Here is a 20,970-nt window from a genome sequence, read left to right as displayed (position 1 = left end):
GCCCTTCTCTCACTCTCACGCTGCTCAATGAGTTTCAACCATTAGGTCATAAATCAACAAGGGGAACTAAGGCAAACCCAAAGCCAAGAGTTCCAAAATCCCTGGTGGAGAATCACAGAACCCACGCTCTGGCAATCCACCAAGGTAGGATGAGAAGCAGAGACCCGCAGCACAGACCAGAGGTTCTTGTACCAGCAGGCTGTGCTCACCACCAAATTCAAATGGCTTGTGCCCTCCCACGGAGGGGGTTAAAGGTATGGGCAGGATGGAACACTCAGGAAGGAAAAACAGACCCCAGTAACACAGCACGAGGGGAAATCTGAACCCACTACCCTGACCATTTATCAGCACTGTCACTGCAGCAGCTTTGATATCCTTCTTTTTTAAGAAAGGATTTCAGATTAGGCCTAAAGTCAGCTTAATCCACTGAGTTCCACAGAATTCAGTGTTAACTGGAGAAGGGGGTAGGTGAGCTTTATTTTCTGATAGTTACAGTCTTTTGGTTACTGTCTATAGTCCATAGAAAAATTTTTAAGGAGAATATTTCTTAATTTACAAGTATTTCCCACATTTTAATTTTTTACTTCCACCTTACCAGAGAATAATGTGGTTTATGAAACTTCTACTCTTGAAGATTTAAAAAAATTTTTTCACAGCCAAGTACAATGTCATCTTTGCTAAACGATCCGCTGATGCATAGAAAGAATGACTATTCTGCAGCATTATTCATGGTAGCCAAAAAGTGGAAGGAAACCACGTGTCCACCAATGGACAAATGGATGAATAAAATGTGGAACATCCATAAAATGGAATATCATTACTCAAACTTAAAAATGAGGAGAATTCTAACACATGCTACCATGTGGATAAAACTTGAAGACATTATGTTAAGTGAAATAATTCAGCCACAAGAGGACCAATATTATATGTATATTTAAATATACATATTTACATGCATAATTGGCACAATGCTGCTCTCACTGAGGGAACTCGGTTTATATTTGTTAATATATTCCAAACTGATAGCACCACTCACTCACCTTGATGGTCTGTTTCTCTGCCGTGATTTTTTTTTTAATTAATTTTTATTGGAGTATTTCCATGACTTTTAATAAGATGCTTCCTTATTGATTACAATTTCCTTTATTACCTCCCTACCTTCTTTCCTTCTATTCACAATATTTATTGACCATTCATGAGTTCCAGAGTGTTTAAGGGTCATAGTTCAATAATCTATGAAGCCCACATTATGCAATATGGGAGATTTGCTAAAAGAAGCCACAGCAGATCAGAGAAAGCAGAAGTCATCTTTGGGTCACTGGGTCACTGTGCCTTGTCTGGGCCCAAAGTCCATTCACTACCCATCAGTATCACACTTCCACGTCTCTTTATTGTCCAAGAGAATAACTGGGATCCTTATATGTCCCTTTCTGAATTTCTGGTTTCTTAGTGCAGACTATGAGTTTCACCCCCTGCTCATTGGGCCCCTTGACTTTGCCTCCTGTGGTTCTACCAAAAATCAAGATGTCCCACACTGCCTTTCCTCCAAAATCAAGATGGTCCTGGAACCTCTGGTGAGAAATCTAGATTTTCTATACCTGCTGTCTCTTTATTTACGAATCAGATTTATAGTAGTGGGGAGTAGTCACCAAGGCTCTTCCTAAATAATCTGCTCCTCTTCTGGGCACATAGTAGGACTATACTTTCGCAGTCAACTAAAGGTGATTGTGGCCACAGGACTTGCTTTAGCCAATGAAGTGAGAGTGAAAGTTACCAAAACACCAGTGCATGTGCCCAATTCACAGTAGAGGCCAAACAATACCAAAACGTCAGAGTCTGGAACAGAGAAATGTTTACTGCAGGACTCTGCAGGGAAACAGGTGGCTCATACCTTAAAAACCCCAAACTGCCTGAAAACTGTCAGCAAAGCCCTTTTATAGCAAAGGTGAGGGTGGGGCATGGTTATTTGTTGCAAACATGTTGGCGTCAGATCTTTTGTTTTTTCTTTTTTAAATTTATTTTTTAGTTAGTGGAAAATTGCTTTACAATGTTGTGTTGGTTTCTGCCATACAACAATGAGAATCATGGTCAGGTAACAACAGTCCTCTAAACTCCCACCAAAACAAATGGTATTCTCTGTGCTGATGAGTACAGGCCAGGTCCCTCAGCACAACTTTCACCCTCCAAGGTCTAGGCCTGGCTGAGAAGAGGGGGGCCCTGAAGGCACTGGTTACCCTGCCCCAAATCATATGCCCGGCACCCAGTCTGGGTCTTCCTGCCAGCGCCCAGGCCTGGCTGAAGAGGCAGATCTCAGCTGGCAGCTCCCTCAGGGCCAGGTCCCCAGACCTGCCAAGCCACCATTGCTGAGGAGCCAGGTGCCCAGGACGCAACTGGCCTCAGGCTCCTCACACCACCCAGTGGGGGCTGGTCCCAGAGATGGCCGCTGCCATTAGGTCACTGAGGCGGGAATGGGGGCGAGGGTCATCGCCACCTCAAGGCTTGGACCCGGTCATTGGGCAGCCTTGGTGAGGGCTCTGAACTCCTGCAGGACACAGCCCCCGGTCTGTTCCCTGGGCCCCCAACTCACCCGCTGCGCCAGGCTGGGATCCGCCTCTCACCTCACTCTTTGTCTGAGGACCACCACTCTGATAACCTTTGACTGAATGTTCCACTAACGGTCGCTCACTAACAATTGCTGGCTTGGGGGAGGAGCCTATTGCAGCACCGACCAATGGCTGAGCGACCATTAATCCTCTTGAGGTAAACATTGGCTGGTAATGGGCTGAGAGGTAATGGTGCATGCAGCAACAGCAGTGCTAACGGCTGCGCAAGGCGTATTACCACTTCATAGCCTAACTTACCCTGACTAAAGCACAGAGTGCTTAGGACAATCGGGTTTGCAGCTCGGAGCTCACTAACCATGTGGACATACAGGGAGTCGCGTGGTCTCCCAGCCTCCTGCCCTTCCTCTGCCAAATGGGGGAAACCATGCTTATTCTACAAGGGTTATGGTGGATAAGGGTCTGAGAGATATGACAGGCTTAGGTACATAAACATGTTCAAGACTGTAAGGCCATTGTTCATTTTATGATTATTAAATGGTGGTAATGATGGTGACTATGACAGGCAACTGTTTATTGATCGCTAACACTCCACCACACACTAGTCTAAGCAACTTACACACATTAATCATTTAATCCTTACAACAACTCTGTGGGGTAGGTAGTGGTGGTAATCCCCACTTTACAGAGAAAGAAACCGAATCACACAGACCTCGCCAAAGTCAGCGAGATAATGGCCTTGCATTTGAACCCAAGTATCTAGAGTCTGTGGCTTTAACCCCGACTCCACACATGGCCGACTGGTCAGAGTGCTGGGTGGTGTGCGCGGGCACAGGAGCGTCCGAACCTGGCACTGCCGAAGGTGCTCCTGGTCTGGACTCCTGCTGACATACCCACCCCTGAAGACTAGGAGCACAGATATTCATCTCAGGTCTCTGTCAAAGGCAGAGCCAAGATTAAGGGCTTCTAAGTCTCAATTCCCAGATTTATACTTACCCATGGGGTCACCTGTTCCCTCTGTACATCAAATTCCTGGCAGGAACATGCTCAGAGTTTTGTCATAGTAATGGTGCAATTTGGGGGGTTTGCATGCATTCTGCCATCTAAAAGGATAATACATTAATCATGCCCCTGGGTACTCTTGAAATACACACTCGTAATCTCTTACTAACTTGCCGAACTTTCCTTCCTGGCCACTGCTCTGCTCCTCTCCCTTCCATCAGCTTAGATTTTTATGGTTCCCAAAGAAATATTAAACCAAATATTTATGCACTCATCTGAACTACAGTTCAGAGAAAGCAATGTAACAAAATCAGCATTATGAACCTGGAGCTAGTCCCATTTGGAAGTAATAAACAGGAACAATTGAACAATTTCTCCCTGGAAACATGTGTTGGCTGCCCTTTCACTGAGGATTTCAACGCTTATTCTTATTATTCTTATAATTCAGGGAAAATTTTAATGTTAAATCTGATGCTTGGAAACACAAGCAGTGTCAAACATAAATATACAATTTCAATCATTTTCAACTGAAAGCCTGACATTCTATTCGGCTTTGCATGAGCTTCAGTTAGAAGAACCTGTGCAAACCGAGCTTTCAAGTGTCCCATTCTCTGAAGCAGCTACTCTTGCCCACAATAGGATCACACCTGACTAAAATCTTTCAAGGCCATCCCCCCACACACCATTACTTTCAGGAAAAATTCAGGCTCCCCCAGAAATGCATTCAAGACTGTTTATAGCCTGTTCCCTGCCTTTGTCTTCAGCCTCAAGTGTCACTGTGTCTGTACACATCTCCTCTGCTGCCATTTCCCCAAATTGCCAGGCTTGAAATTACCCATTTCAGCCCTGGGCTTGCCTCTTCTAACCCACAGGCTCCTGTACAAAAGCAGAGCCTGGACAAACACATCATCTCTTTCTTGATCCTGGGGTTGGGACAGAAAGAGATGGAGTCAGTTGGCTGAGGGCTGTGGACCCTTAATGTCTTGTCAGCTTGAAAGCTGAGTCTATGTTTTAGGGAGACCCAATTGGGCCAGAAGTGCAGACCTTGACAAAGAAAACAATCCACTTGGGAAATTAAAAAAGAGAGTAGTGAATAATTTTGTGTATGTGAAGCCAGTTCAGGCTCAAGCATGGTATGTGTTACCACCCTGCATCTGGTGAACAACCCACTTCAGCATGACTTAATCTGATGCCTCAGCCTTGGTCTCCAAATTACACTGGCAGATGGAACTATCACAGTCCCCTTTCCCAGTGGTGGCTGGTGAATGGCTGTAATTCACCAGGACCCTACCAAATGGAACTTGTATGACTCATTCCATCATTGTCTCTCAATTCTTTAATTACATTCATCTCTTCAGAGAAGACTTCCGTGACCACCTTATTAAAAAAGAAAGAAAAACAGTGGCTCCTCCCAACATCATCCTCTATGACCATTTTGGTTTTCTTCACAGAATCATCACCTGACATAGTTATCTGTTTGTTATATTTCTTTACCATTAAAATATATGCTCCATGGTATCCGGGGTTTCTGTTTGTTGTTGTGAACAGTGCATGGTGAATAATAGACACTTAATTACTTACTAATAAATTAAGAAGTTATGTAAAGGGAAGATGAATGAGAGAGAAATGGTCAGAGAAAAAATAAAATTCTAAAAGATCATAAATCAGTGAACTTGCACAGCTACCCTGGTTTCAAAATGGCTTATCAGTTTCTGGTCAAGGACCGTCTTTGCTCCTGGGCTTGGGTTCTGAGGGGTGCTCTGGTATCCTCCAAATAAAGTCATCTCCTAATTAAATCATCCCAATGAGACATCCGAATTTAAAAATAGAGCAGTGTGCTCTCTAAACACAGGCCCATGGATGTGATGAGATCAACTTAGGTAAACATCTTTCTTCTTATGGAGCTTCCAACTGCATAAAGTATGGATTTTCCAAAGGAAGTCCAACAAGAGAGAACCATACAAGCTGAGTCACTGAAGACTCTGGCAAAGCATTGTAGAAGATCACAAGCAATGGGAAAATCTTGGTGGGGTTGTGAGAGTGGGCTTCAGGCTCCTCTCAAGTCATGATAACAAATCCTCTAAACAGCCATGGGTCAACATAATTCCCCAGTAACTTCCCTGTGGGTGATGACCCCTAAGCAGATGATGCTGTAGAGTGTCCATCTGAGGGATACATGTGAGGAAGCGACCCGCGAGGAAGTACATTTTTGAGAGAGAAGCCAGGTGGTCTGTTCTCTAGAAGATGAACAAGGTGGAGCCCCTTAAGTGACTAGAATGTAGGAAGATGGGGGTGGGAAGCACAGTTTGGGGTATCATCTAAATACCTGCAGAAAAAGAGATTGGCTTCATTCTGTTGTTTTTGAAAGAGTCAAGATACAGAACAGACAGATTTCAGCTCAAAAGAAGGAACATGTCCAGAGTTTAAAGAGCTTAAGCTGATGGCATGGGCAGCCTGGTGATGGAGAAGGCTGCCATTGGTGCGTTCAAGCTCACACCTCATCTGGTGGATAAGGTAGAGGGTGACCAATATCAGATAGACTCTGAGGTGCTTTCTTACTTACAGCTGCTGCGATTCCTTGAGTTTGAACCCAGAGCAGCTCTGAGCGTGTGTGGATCAGCACTCTGTGAGGTAGGCAAGAGATGAGGTGCTGTCCAGGGATCTCTGTTTAAACTGAGCTCAGCTACTCTCTAGACAGTGTATTAAAAAACAGAGATATCACTTTACTGACAAAGGTCCATATAGTCAAAACTATGGTTTTTCCAGTAGTCATGTATGGATGTGAGAGTTGGACCACAAAGAAGGTTGAGCACTGAAGAATTAGTGCTTTTGAATTGTGGTGCTGAAGAAGACTCTTGAGAGTCCCTTGGACAACAAGGAGATCAAATCAGTCAATCATAAAGGCAATCAACCCTGAATATTCATTGGAAGGACTGATGTTGAAGCTGATACCCCAATACTTTGGCCATCTGATGTGAAGAGCCAACTCATTTGAAAAGACCCTGATGCTGGGAAAGATTGAGGGCAGGACGAGAAGGGGACAATAGAGGATGAGACGGTTAGACAGCATCACAAACTCAATGGACGTGAATTTGAGCAAACTGTGGGAGAGAGTGGAGGACAGAGGAGCCTGGTTTGCTGCAGTCCATAGGGTTGCAAAGAGTCATACGTGACTTAGCGACTGAACAACAACAGCCACTCTCTCTCCATCAAGTGGGCAAGGATTCTGTTTCACTCCCCATGCCTCCATTTCTCTAGGTGCTGCATGGTATGTATCATTTCCCCTCTGTGGTTCGATGGCTCTAACATGTCCTTGGGTTTTGACCTTAAGCAAATCTTTTCACCCATCTTTTCCCTCCTAGATAACTGAGGACAAGAGACCCACGCTCCTGAGGTTCTGGTGAGTAGAGTACAGTGGCTGGCACACACCAGGCATTCAATCAATGCCAATGATTCTCTTCTGAACACATCTAGCCACAACACCATGTCAGTATCAGGATGACTTTTAATAATTATAAATTACTAATTTTAATAATTACATGCATTTTTAAAAACCTTTGAGTTGGTTTCCTAGGTAATAGCTGCCTTCATTTGAGATCTTAAAATGCCAGGTACCACACTAGAGCTTTATGTGCATTCTGCCAGGAAGTTAACTATTATTTCTATTTTATAGATGGGGAAAGAGAGACTTAGTAAGGTGAAGTCATCTGTCCAACTGGATTACACAGCTGGCGTGGGGACAGGGTGGGATGGGGACACTTCTGAGACCAGCTTAGCCAAACCAGAACTCCAGGTGTGGGTCTGACGCCAACTCCTGGCTGCTGGGTTCCCCATGGCTCAGCCAGATGCCTCCACAAGGAGTGAGGCTGGTTGTTCTGAGGCCGGGGCTGGATCATGACGGGGCTGGCTGGGCCTTCTTTGTGGGGCTCCTGTTCAACAGACCAGCCGGCTCAGACCCCACACAGCGTGGCACAGCGGGTTCTCCCTGTTACAGGGCCCAGGGCCCCAGCCCATATGTGCAGATGCACATGCTACAAGATGGAAAATGAATGCCCGCACAGTCCTGGGGCTTTCTGACTTGAAGCCAAACAAATTTACTCAGGCTCATTTGTCAGCTGCCTTAACCCACCTCCCTCCTATCCTAGCTTGTCCCGCCTTCCAAGTTCCTTAGTTGGTACAAGCTTATCACAAAAGTAAATCAAAATGTTCTCAAGAGGAGAAGAAAAGATAAAAGCAAAAAATGCAACATCCTCAAAAGAGAAATATTTTTTATAGTTCCACAACTCTAGCAATTCTGTCTTTAAAAAAAAAAATCCATTATTTAATTTTAGTACCATGGAGGTGCTAGTGATGAATAATGGCTCCTCTTCTACCTTCTAGTATTTCTAAAATATTAATACTGGTTGGATACCTCTCCTAAGGGGAAGCAGGAGTTGAATCTTTTATAGGCTCCTGAGCCCTATTCACACACTATGCATTTATTCCATTACTACCAATCATACGCTCTGGGCTTTTCAAATTATATCTGCACCAAAGGATGGAGACCACACAGTAGGTGGAAAGGGTAAAATGTGTTGCTAAATAGTCCCTTTCTCATTATTTTCTTCGTCTAAGTCTTTACTCTTTCATTATCCATCAAGACATACCTCTTGACTACACTAGACTTGGGCTGTGAATCATGAATAGTATCTGCAGCGAGGCATCCAACTTCATAGCTGCTTCCCCTTACATCAGATGCCCATCAAAGCTAACGACAGTTCATTTCATCTGTAGCTGAAAATTGTCCATGTGAAGCTTTGGACACTGAGCCTCAACCTATTTGCTCTTAAGCGTGTCAAGATTTGGTGTCTGAGTGTGTGGCTCGTACACATAGTGTATGTATGTGTGCCTCGCCTATCTTTATACTCAGGGTCAAAGAGAAGAAGAAATAAGGAGCTTGTTTCAGAATACACTAAACACTACTGTAAATTGCTGTATTAGCAAATGAACTTTTTTTAAAAGAAAAATCAGGTTTGTTTTATTCCTCTTTATAAAACGAATACATGTACACTAAGAAAAAGTTGGAAAGAAAAGCCAAGGTAAAAGGTAAAAACCAAGGCAAAGGAAAAAGAGATATTTGATGATGATATCCCTCTTAGTACTTACAAACATTTTACCATTATAAATTAGTCTTTTAAATGCACACAATTGCATAAATATATTTTACTGATTTTTTTTTAAATTTTGGGATAATTATAGATTCACATGCAGTTGCAAGAAATACTCTTTACCCCTTTCCCCCCAAAGGTACCATTTCATAAAACTATCATACAATCGCACAATCAGGATACTGACACTGACGCAACTCAGTGATCTTATCAGAGCTCCATTTTATTTGTGTGTCTGTGTGTTCATTTAGTTCTGTGTCACTTTTGTCACACGTGTAGGCACATGTATCTGTCACCACCATTAAGCTACAGAACAGCTCCATCACCTGGGGATCAAGTTGCTGTTTATAAACATGCTCACCTCTCTCCCATATATCACTTCTCCCCCATATCCAGAGATCCTACAACCACTAACCTGTTCTCAGTTTCCATAATTCTGTCATTTAGGAAATGTCATACTCAGCATGATTCTCTGGAGATGCTTCCAGTCATTGTGTATCAGTAATTCATTAACTTTATTGCTGAGCAGGGTTCCGTGGATCAATGTAGAGACCGTAGTTTAACCATTCACCTGTTGAAGGATGTCTGGGTTGCTTGCAGTTTTTGGCAATTATGAACAAAGCTACTATCAGGTGCTATAAACATATATAGACATGTTTTCACAGGAACCCGAGCATTCATTTCTCTGGGATAACCATCCAGGAGTGCAACCATTGTGTCTTACGGTCACTGCATGTCTTACAGAAAACTGTCAAGCTGGTTTCCAGAGTGGCTGCACTACTTCACATCCCCACCAGCCACGTCTGAATGATCCGGTTTCTTGCATCCTCACCAGCAATTGTTGTAGTTACTAATTTTTTTTTAATCCATTCTAGAAGATGTGTACTGACAGCTTATCATGGCTTTAATTTGTATTTCCCTCATGGATAATGAGGTAGAATGTCCTTCCCTGTGCTTATTTGCCATCTGTATATCCTCTCTGGTAGAATGTCTGTTAATACTTTTTGCCCATTTTCTAATTAGGTTGATTGGGACTTGGCTGTTGAATTTTGAAAGTTCTTTGTATATTCTAGATGCTAATCCTTTGTAAGATATGCAATTTGTAGCTATTTTCTTTTATAGTGTGTCTTTTCATCCTTTTCAAAGAACTTTTCATAGGCCAGAAGTTTAATATTTTGATAACTGCAATCACATAAAACTAACCAAAACTAACCATGTTCACAGCCTTGTCTAACTCAATGAATCCATGAGCCATGCCATGTAGGGCCACCCAAGACAGAAGGGATATGGTGGAGGGTTCTGACAAAATGTGGTCCACTGGAGAAGGGAATGGCAAACCACTTCAGTATTCTTGCCTTGAGAGCCCCGTGAACAATATGAAAAGGCAAAAAGATAGGATACTGAAAGAGGAACTCCCCAGGTCAGTAGGTGGCCAATATGCTACTGGAGAAGAGTAGAGAAATAACTCCAGAAAGAATGAAAAGATGGAGCCAAAGCAAAACAATGCCCAGTTGTGGATGTGACTGGTGATGGAAGTAAAGTCCAATGCTGTAAAGAGCAATATTGCATAGGAACCTGGAATGTTAGGTCCATGAATCAAGGCAAGTTGGAAGTGGTCAAACAGGAGATGGTAAGAGTGAACATCGGCATTTTAGGAATCAGCAAACTAAAATGGACTGAAATGGGTGAATTTAATTCAGATGACCATTATATCTACAACTGTGGGAAAGAATCCTTTAGAAGAAATGGAGTAGCCATCATAGTCAACAAAAGAGTCCAAAATGCAGTACTTGGATGCAATCTCAAAAATGACAGAATGATCTCTATTCATTATCAAAGCAATCCATTCAATATCACAGTAATCCAAGTCTATGCCCTGACCAGTAATGCTGTAGAAGCTGAAGTTCTATGAAGCTGAATGGTTCTATGAAGACCTACAAGACCTTCAAGAACTAACACCCAAAAAAGATGTCCTTTTCATTATAGAGGACTGGAATGCAAATGGAAGTAAAGAAATACCTGGAGTAATGGGCAAATATGGCCTTGGAGTACAAAATGAAGCAGAGCAAAGGCTAACAGAGTTTTGCCAAGAGACTGCACTGGTCATAGCAAACATCCTCTTCCAAATATACAAGAGAAGACTTTACACATGGACATCACCAGGTGGTCAATACTGAAATCAGATTATATTCTTTGCAGCCAAAGATGGAGAAGCTCTATACAGTTAGCAAAAACAAGACCAGGAGCTGACTGTGGCTCAGATCATGAACTCCTTATTGAAAATTTCAGCCTTAAGTTGAAGAAAGTATGGAAAACCACTAGACCATTCAGGTTTGACCTAAATCAAATCCCTTATGATTATACAGTAGAAGTGATAAATAGATTCAAGGGATTAGAACTTATAGACAGAGTGCCTGAAGAACTATGGATGGAGGTTTGTGAACATTGTATAGGAGGCAGTGATCAAGACCATCCCCAAGAAAAAGAAATGCAAAAAGGCAAAATGGTTGTCTGAGGAGGCCTTACAGCTATGAAAAGAAGAGAAGTGAAAGGCAAAGGAAAAAATGAAAGATATACCCATTTGAATGCAGAGTTTCAAAGAATAGCAAGGAGAGATAAGAAAGCCATCCCCAGTGATCAGTGCAAAGAAACAGAGGAAAACAATAGAATGGTATGGACCTAACAGAAGCAGAAGATATTAAGAAGAGGTGGCAAGAATATAGAAGACTATACCTGTGACTGTATAAATCATAACAAACTGTGGAAAATTCTTCAAGAGATGGGAATACCAGACCACCTGACCTGCCTCTTGAGGAATCTGTATGCAGGTCAAGAAGCAACAGTTAGAACTGGACATGGAACAACAGACTGGTTCCAAATAGGAAAAGGAGTACGTCAAGGCTGTATATTGTCACCCTGCTTATTTAACTTATATGCAGAGTACATCATGTGAAATTCCAGGCTGGATGAAGCACAAGCTGGAATCAAGAGTGCTGGAAGAAATATTAATAACATCAGATATGCAGATGACACCACCCTTATGTGATGAACCAAAGAGCCTCTTGATGAAAGTGAAAGAGGAGAGTGAAAAAGTTGACTTAAAACTACACATTCAGAAAAGTAAGATCATGGCATCTGGTCCAAGCACTTCATGGCAAATAGATGGGGAAATAATGGAAACAGTGACAGACTTTATTTGGGGTGGGGGGGCTCCAAAATCACTGTAGATGAAATTAAAAAGATGCTTGATCCTTGGAAGAAAAGCCAACCTAGAAAGCATATGAAAAAGCAGAGACATTACTTTACCAACAAAGGTCTGTCTAGTCAAAGCTATGGTTTTTCCAGTAGTCATGTATGGATGTGAGAGTTGGACCATAAAGAAAGCTGATTGCCAAAGAATTGATGCTTTTGAACTGTGGTATTAGAGAAGACTGTTGAGAGTCCCTTGGACTGCAAGGAGATCCAACCAGTCCATCCTAAAGGAAATCAGTCCTGAATATTCGTTGGAAGGATTGATGCTGAAGTGGAACTCCAATACTTTGGCCATCTGATGGGAAGAACTGACTCACTGGAAAAGACCCTGATGCCAGGAAAGACTGAAGGTGGGAGGAGAAGGGGACGACAGAGGATGAGATAGTTGGATGGCATCACTGACTTAATAGACATGAGTTTGAGTGAACTCCGGGAGTTGGTGATGGACAGGGAGGCCTGCTGTTTTGCAGTCCATGGGGTTGCAAGGAGTCAGACACAACTGAGCGACTGAACTGAAACTGAAAGGTTCTGTTTGCAAATTTTACTTTTAGGAATCTTGTCCTTTGTGTCAAGTCTAAGAATTTTTTGCCTGCCCTTCAATCCACAAGGTTTCCTCCCATTTTTTTCTTGAAGATTTAAAGCCTTACATTTTACATTTACATCCATAAGCTCTTCTGAGGTTACTTTTGTGTTAGGAATGAGGCTTAAACTGAAATTCATCTTCTGCCTACAGATGTCCAATGGCCTCAGCACCTGTGCTGAAGGAGCTACTTCTCCTCCACTGAGCTGCTTCTGCATCTCTATTAAGAATCAGTCAGCCATATCTGTGTGATTCTCTTTCCTGGTTCTCTATTCTGTTCCATCAATCTTGTGTCTTTTTCCCTGCTTTACCATCTTGTCTTGATTACTGTGGCTACACAGTCTTAACATCGGGGTGATTGAGTAAAAGAGTGATTCCTCCCACTTTACTTGTCTTTTTCAAGATTGTTTAGTTCTCCTAAACAATCTCTAAAAGCCGCCTGTGCCTCTCCACATCAATTTTAGAATGAGCTTGTTTATATGCCTAGAGAAAAGCGTGCTGGGATTCTTTAAAAATAAGAATTGCATTAAAGCATGAACAGATCTTTATATTTTTAACATATGATATCATGAGCATTTTCCCTCTTATTATAACTCCTTTTTATGCGTCCGCATTTAACAACCATTTCGGTAATAAGGGGCATTTGATTCTTTTCAATTATGATTACTGTGAACGAAGCTACCAAGAATTATCTTGCAAAAGAAGAAATTATCTGCATTTCGGAGTATTTCCTTAGGTTAGATTCCCAGAAGTGGCCTTACTCAAACAAAGAGGAAGAACACTCTTACAGTTACTTCTGTTTGGCTCTTGTCTCACATACGTTTCCCTATATGTGAAAACATTACCATTAGCTTTAAAATTTCATTTTGTTATGAGTTTGAATGTCACGGTAGGAAAGATGTCCATCAATGAAGAAAAGGGACACTGTGGGAATGGTGAATGACAGTCATCCCTGCCAAAGGATGCTGATTGTAATGCTACCTGGCTCAACTCTTCAGTGTGGTGCCAAACACACCTGGTCTCAGGTAATCCTCCCAACCATCCGGAGAAGGCAGGTAAGGCAAATCAATTCCTGTTTCACCTACTTTAGGACAATGATTTGTTACTAAAATGTTTTTAAAGTCTCTTTTCATCCTGAAGAAGAAAGATTTAGTTAAGTCATTTTCTTTTTACCCATGAAAAGAGACAGGGACAAATGGACCAGCCTCATTTATCTCCTTATTGTTTTGGCTGTGAAAATGGCTGTTATCGGAGATGGCTCTGAATGGGAGGTGAGAAATACCGACCCAGCAAAGTAATCAATGACAACTTGGGAGGCTGACACAGTTCCATTTATGTTTCTATCCCTCCTAATCGGGTTTTCTCCCTTTTCTCTAATGGAAGCAGAGGTTCCACGGAGTGATAGAAAAACAACATGCTTTCTTTTCATGCAGTCGCTTTGCTTTTAAAACTGTTGGACCTGCATTGCTAACAGCAAGCATGATCAGCCTTGCATCGTCAGTCTTAAAAGCCCAAGTTTTCCTTCTGAGGACTTAGAACAGGGGTGACCCCTGGGGCCACGTCAGGGTGCACTTAAATCCCTGTGTCCTACATGGCTGCAGCAGAAGAAAGCCTAAGGCCAACCATGGGCCGCAGCAACATAGCACTGTGAAAAACCTGTCTTCATGCATGCAAATGTTGGGATCAGAGGTTCTTGAGGATTTTAAGGTGGAGAATCCCTCAAACCATAAATACCGGAAATGCACGGAAAAAACCTCTTGTGTGAAAGGCACTTTCTAATGGAAACAGTCAGTGCTCCCTCTCCATTGTGGGGGGAGGGGTAAGGAGCAGAGAACTTGGTATTAGTAAAGTGCCTGCTTTGGGACACGCACCTTAGCGGGGGCTTATCTTATGCATGAATTTTCATATTCTAAAGAGGCATTGTTAGTCCCATTTCATAGAGGACACAGTGGAACTAAAAAGCTGGAGTGAATTTTCCAAGAAAAGCTGTCAAACAAAGTGAGGCTGGTCTGATGCCAGGTTGAGTTCTTTTCCTACCACTCCTTGGTGAAGATGTGGAGAGAGAGAAAAGAAGCCAGTGGTTTGAGTAAGAAGAGCAGCTAGAACAATAATACATCAACGAAGTGACACGGGCACCCTCAAGCTCTCTGCTTTTGAATATCACTCTAGCACAAATGAACGGATTTAGAGGTTGTAGGAAAGGGTCTCAGGGAGACTTGCTGGCTCCCACTGGGGAGATAAGTTTCCTACCATCCATCCTGCAGAGAACCAGAGTCTTCTCTCAAAGAACAGTACCCCACCCCCAGCAGAGAAGAGGGACATACAAACCGTCCCTGTCCTGGGATCAGGGTACACAACCAGCCTGCAGAGGCTGGGGTTCAAGTCCTTGCTCAGCCACTTAACTGTGTGCATGTCAGAGAACATGCTGCAAAATCTTTCTAAGCCACAGCTCTCCCCCATTGTAAATTGGGGATAATCCCCACCTGGGGGATTTGCTCCAAAGATAAGAATGAGATAATGCAGGAAAAGAGCTGGCACCTAGAGTGGCTCAACATGGCCGAGCAGGGTAGCTGTCATCTATGCTGCTGCCCTTCCTCAAGCACAGCTCCCACAGCTGCCTGCTGGCTGAGGGCTGAGGATGCTCCAGTTCACAGTGCTGCCCGTCAGGGCAGAGCACGAGCACTCACTAGGTGATCCAGGTGGCTAGCTATGTGCCCTCCGACACATACACCCCCATGGATACCACTGTTTTGGCCAAATCTCCTTCCACAAAGCCCAAGGACACAGCTCTGTTCTCTCTTTAGGAGAAGTGGTTGCTGTGTTCTTTGTGAGGACACATGCACCATTTAAACTCTGCACAGAAAATCAGACCTTCATCTTTCAGATGCACGGCTTCCTCTGTGATTGAGGCAAGTCTCTCCTGGGCACCTGTCAGGGCAACAGTGCACGGTGTACACATTTGGTGCCACCCAGAAACGGAAATTCCATCAGTCTCTTGGAATTTACTGCCTTGGGAGGGCTCAGGTGGCACAGCAAATATCCACTGAGGAAGGCATTTCAAGCTCGCTGCGAAATGTGGCAATTGGGAGCAGCCAAATGTGGTCCCGTCCCTGCTATTAACCAGGGACACTCGGGTCCTGCCAGGGCCTCTCCTGCATTCTTCTTTGGATTTGGTTCAGGGGAAATACCTTCTCTGAGATGTGTTCTGTACGTGTCAGAGGGCACGTAGCTAGCCACCTAGGTCACCTGGTGAGTGCATGTGATCTGCCTTAATGGGCGGCGCTGTGCTCTTTGTCTGGAGAGAGCGTTGGAAATCACACAAAGCATCATATGCAAGATTTTGTCCTGTGACGATAGCCAGAAATGCCAAAAAGACACTGGGATCATTTTGAGCAATTCTTCCAAAAGCCACAACTCCAAACAGCTTGAGGAGGAACACCCCACATTCCCTGTTTTCCTCCCATTCTCCTTGGAGTTGAGCCCACTAACCGGCCCCGGGCATGTAACTGGTTCTGAGTAGTTCCCCATCGGGTACTGGGGGCGTGTAGGGGAGGAACACTGTGGGCACAGAAGCAGCCCAGCCCTGCGTTTACAAAGTGTTTCCAAGGGCTCAGGAGCACAAGGGAGGGTTGTCACCTGGCATGTGCTGGGCCAGGTGCTGACCACAGCATAATAGTGACCAAGGCGGTGTTCTGGTTGGTGTCAGGCTCAAGGCTTTAGGTGGCTTTACTGTTGCTTTTGACTATCACTTTAATCCTATATACTTTTCTCTTTCCTTCATCAAATAAACTCCACGAGGTCAGTGGTTTTATTACCCATATTTTACAGAATGGGAAATTTATCCCAATTTTATAGAACAGGAAACTGAGGCTCAAGACAGTTAAGAATTTTGACCAAGTTCCTATCAGCAGTAGCCTAGATGAAACACCTATGATCTATTACATGCTTATGTCCCAGCAGCTTCCCTGGTGGCTCAGACAGTAAAGCGTCTGCTTGCAATGAGGGAGACCCGGGTTCAATCCCTGGGTTGGAGATCCCCTAGAGAAGGAAATGGCAACACACTCTGGTACTCTTGCCTGGAAAATCCCATGGATGGGGGAGCCTGGCGGGCTGCAGTCCATGGGGTCGCAAAGAGTCGGGCACGACTGAGAGACTTCACTTTTCACCTTATGTCCCAGCAGGGCTAATACTTAAAATGTGCTACCTCATATGACCCTCCCCCAAACTTTATCAACTAGAGTCGTTATCTCCATCTTACTAAGGCCAAAAAAACTAAGGCTTAGGTTAAGAAAATTTCCCTGAGGTTCACTTAAGCCTTTCTACCCACTGAATTTTTGCTCTGAATCACTATATTAACCAATCAGATCAATAATCTGCAATGAGATTAACCAAATAAGGATAGTCCTACCCCAAACCTACCCTTGAGGTCACCAAAATGAGAAGACTGAGAAATGGTCAGGGCAGTTGTTTCAGCAAGCTTAGTAATTATGTGGTAACAAAAGGGGATCCAATCAATTGCTCAGCAATTAGCCATTATGAGAAGATGGGGGAAAAAATTCCAATTGACTGTTTGGTAGAGCAGGAAGCGTTTTAAATGTCACCACAGTGAGAGAAATATTTGAAGATTTGTCTTCATAATGGTTAACTAATTGCAATCTTCAAATTTTATTGCCTTGGAAAAATAACTCAAGAGACAGAGTACTAACACTTGAGGCTATTTCCTCCTTTGTCTTAGTTAGCATCAAAGGGAGGCACGTGGGTGGATCAAATCCCTATAATCTAAGGAGAGCCCTCTCCCAGTGACAGCCCCCTTGAGGCAGCGTCAATGCACTATCCATCACTTTATCGTCTGAATGAACCTATTTAGCACTGTGTGGGGACATATGGGGTGTACTCAAAACACATTGGCTAATTTGAATTTGAATTGAAAAGGAATGTTGGGGTCTGTCCCCCAACGCTGTGTTCCCTTCAAGTGAAACACTAGAGATGTACATGCATCATGACTTTGGTGCAAATATATCGAGGGGAGCAGTAGATTTCTTTAGCTAGAAGAGGCTTCTTCTGTGATCAACCCTCCCACCTGGCTCGTGACAAAGAGCCAGTGCTGCAGGCCTCCACTTGCATGGGATGCGCTTCTGGCCAAATCACACCTGTTTCTCTGGCCTTAGTATTTCTCTGACCATGGAGAGATGGCTTCGGTTCAGTTCAGTCGCTCAGTTGTGTCTGACTCTTTGCGACCCCACGAACTGAAGCACATCAGGCTTCCCTGTCCATCACCAACTCCCGAAGCTTCCTCAAACTCATTTCCATCTAGACGGTGATTCCATCCAACTATCTCATTCTCTGTCATCCCCTTCTCCTCCCACCTTCAATCTTTCCCAGCATCAGGTTTTTTCCAATGAGTCCGTTCTTGGCAACAGGTGGCCACAGTATTGGAGTTTCAGCTTCAGCATCAGTAGTTCCCATGAATATTCAGGACTGATTCCTTTAGGATTGACTGGTTGGATCTCCTTGCAGTCCAAGGGACTCTCAAGAGTCTTTTCCAACATCAAAGTTCAAAGGCATCAATTCTTCAGCATTCAGCTTTCTTTATAGGCCAACTCTCACATCCATACATGATTGCTGGAAAAACCATAGCTTTGACTAGATGGGCCTTTGTCAGCAAAGTAATGTCTCTGTTTTTTAATGTGCTATTTAGGTTGGTCATAGCTTTTTTTCCAAAAATGGTGCCTAATTTCATGGCTGCAGTCACCATCTGCAGTGATTTTGGAGTAAAAAAAAAAAAAAAAAAAAAGTCTGTCATTGTTTCCATTATTTCCCCATCTATTTGCCATGAAGTGATGGGACTGGATGGCATAATCTTAGTTTTCTAAATGTTGAGTTTTAAGCCAGATTTTTCACTCTCCTCTTTCACTTTCATCAAGAAGCTCTTTAGTTCTTCTTCGGTTTCTGCCATAAGGGTGGTGTCATCTGCATATCAAGATAACTGATATTTCTCCCAGCAATCTTGATTCCAGCTTGTGCTTCATCCATCCTGGCATTATGAATGATGTACTCTGCATATAAGTTAAATAAGCAGGGTGACAATATACAGCCTTGACGTACTCCTTTCCCAATTTGGAACCAGTTTGTTGTTCCATGTCTGGTTCTAACTGTTGCTTCTTGACCTGCATATAGATTTCTCAGGAGACAGGTCAGGTGGTCTGGTATTCCATCTCTTGAAGAATTTTCCACAGTTTGTTGTGATTTATACAGTCAAAGGCTTTGGTGTAATCAATAAAGCAGAAGTGGATGCTTTTCTGAAATTCTTTTGCTTTTTCTATGATTGGATGGATGTTGGCAATTTGATCTCTGGTTCCTCTGCCTTTCCTAAATCCAGCTTTGAACATCTGGAAGTTCATGGTTCACATACTCTTGAAGCCTGGCTTGAAGAATTTTGAGCATTACTTTGCTAGGATGTGAGATGAGTAAAACTGTGCATTAGTTTGAACATTCTTTGGCATTGCCCTTCTTTGGGACTGGAGCGAAAACTGACATTTCCAGCCCTGTGTCCACTGCTGAGTCTTCTAAATTTGCTGGCATATTGAGTGCAGCACTTTCACAGCATCATCTTTAAGAATTTGAAATAGCTCAGCTGGAATTCCATCACCTCCACTAGCTTTGTACGTAGTGATGTTTCCTAAGGCCCACTTGACTTCACATTCCAGGATGTCTGGCTCTAGATGAGTGATCACACCATCATGGTTATCTGGGTCATGAAGCTCTTTTTGGTATAGTCTTCTGCGTATTCTTGCCACCTCTTCTTAATATCTTCTGCTTCTGTTAGGTCTTTATTGTGCCCATCTTTGCATGAAATATTGCCTTGATATGTCTAATTTTCTTGAAGAGATCTCTAGTCTTTCCCATTCTATTGTTTTCCTCTATTTCTTTGCATTGATCACTGAGGAAGGCTTTCTTATCTCTCCTTGCTGTTCTTTGAACTCTGCATTCAAATGGGTATATCTTTCATTTTCTCCTTTGTCTTTCACTTCTATCTTTTTCACAGCTATTTGTAAGGCCTCCTCGGACAGCCATTTTGCTTTTTTGCATTTCTTTCTCTTGGGGATGGTCTTAATCACTGCCTCCTGTACAATGTCACAAACCTCCATCCATAGTTCTTCAGGCACTCTGTCTATCAGATCTAATCCTTTGAATCTATTTGTCACTTCCACTGTATAATCATAAGGGATTTGATTTAGGTCAAACCTGAATGGTCTAGTGGTTTTCCATACTTGCTTCAATATAAGTCTGAATTTTTCAATAAGGAGTTCATGATCTGAGCCACAGTCAGCTCCTAGTCTTGTTTTTGCTGACTGTTAGAGCTTCTCCATCTTTGGCTGCAAAGAATATAATCAATCTGATTTCGGTATTGACCATTTGGTGATGCCCATGCGTAGAGTCTTCTCTTGTGTTGTTGGAAGAGGATGTTTGCTATGACCAGTGTGTTCTCTTGGCAAAACTCTGTTAGCCTTTGCCCTGCTTAATTTTGTACTCCAAGGCCATATTTGCCTGTTACTCCAGGTATCTCTTGACTGCTTACTTTTACATTCCAGTCCCCTATGATGAAAAGGACATCTTTTTTGGGTGTTAGCTCTAGAAGGTCTTGTAGGTCTTCATAGAACCATTCAACTTCAGCTTCTTCAGCATTACTGGTTGGGGCATAGACTAGATTACTGTGATATTGAATGGTTTGCCTTAGAAACGAACAGAGATCATTCTGTTATTTTTGAGATTGCACCCAAGTACTGCATTTTGGACTCTTTTGTTGACTCTGAGGGCTACTCCATTTCTTAGACAAAATGGGATTCATGCCCACAGTTGTAGATATAATGGTCATCTAAATTAAATTCACCCATTCCAGTCTATTTCAGTTCATTGATTGCTAAAATGTTGATGTTCACTCTATCTCCTGTGTGACCACTTCTAACTTGCCTTGATTCATGGACCTAACATTCCAGGTTCCTATGCAATATTGCTCTTTACAGAATTGGACTTTACTTCCATCACCAGTCACATCCATAGCTGGCTACTGTTTTCACTTTGGCTCTGTCTATTCATTCTTTTTGGAGTTATTTCTGCACTCTTCTCCAGTAGCATATTGGCCACCTACTGACCTGGGGAGTTCATCTTTCAGTGTCCTATCTTTTTGCCTTTTCACATTCTTCATGGGGTTTTCAAGGCAAGAATACAGAAGTGGTCTGCTGTTCCCTTCTCCAGTGGATCAGATTTTGTCAGAACTCTCCACCATGACCCATCTGTCTTGGGTGGCCCTACAGGGCATGGCTCATAATTTCATTGAGTTAGACAAGGCTGTGGTCCATGTGCTCAGTTTGATTAGTTTTCTGTGATTGTGGTTTTCATTCTGTCTGCCCTCTGATGGATAAGAGGC

The 20,970-nt window shown here is 43.1% G+C and overlaps 1 protein-coding gene across 2 annotated transcripts in view; it reads right to left on the bottom strand.

The window, feature by feature from the left end:
- Window positions 1–20,970, bottom strand: part of CDH13 (cadherin 13) — a 1,011,953-nt gene that overhangs the window by 474,252 nt on the left and 516,731 nt on the right. The window contains exon 1 of one of the 2 annotated variants that reach the window (XM_070770373.1): window positions 2,588–2,677. The exons of the other annotated variant lie outside the window; for it this stretch is intronic. The gene's annotated coding sequence lies outside the window, so the exon portion shown is untranslated. Of the gene's footprint in view, window positions 1–2,587; window positions 2,678–20,970 lie in introns of those variants that run through there. 2 annotated transcript variants of the gene reach the window in all.

The sequence above is a fragment of the Bos indicus genome, chromosome 18 (assembly GCF_029378745.1).
Source record: "Bos indicus isolate NIAB-ARS_2022 breed Sahiwal x Tharparkar chromosome 18, NIAB-ARS_B.indTharparkar_mat_pri_1.0, whole genome shotgun sequence".
Classification (NCBI taxonomy): Eukaryota; Metazoa; Chordata; class Mammalia; order Artiodactyla; family Bovidae; genus Bos; species Bos indicus.
This window is presented reverse-complemented; position numbering and strand designations above follow the sequence as displayed.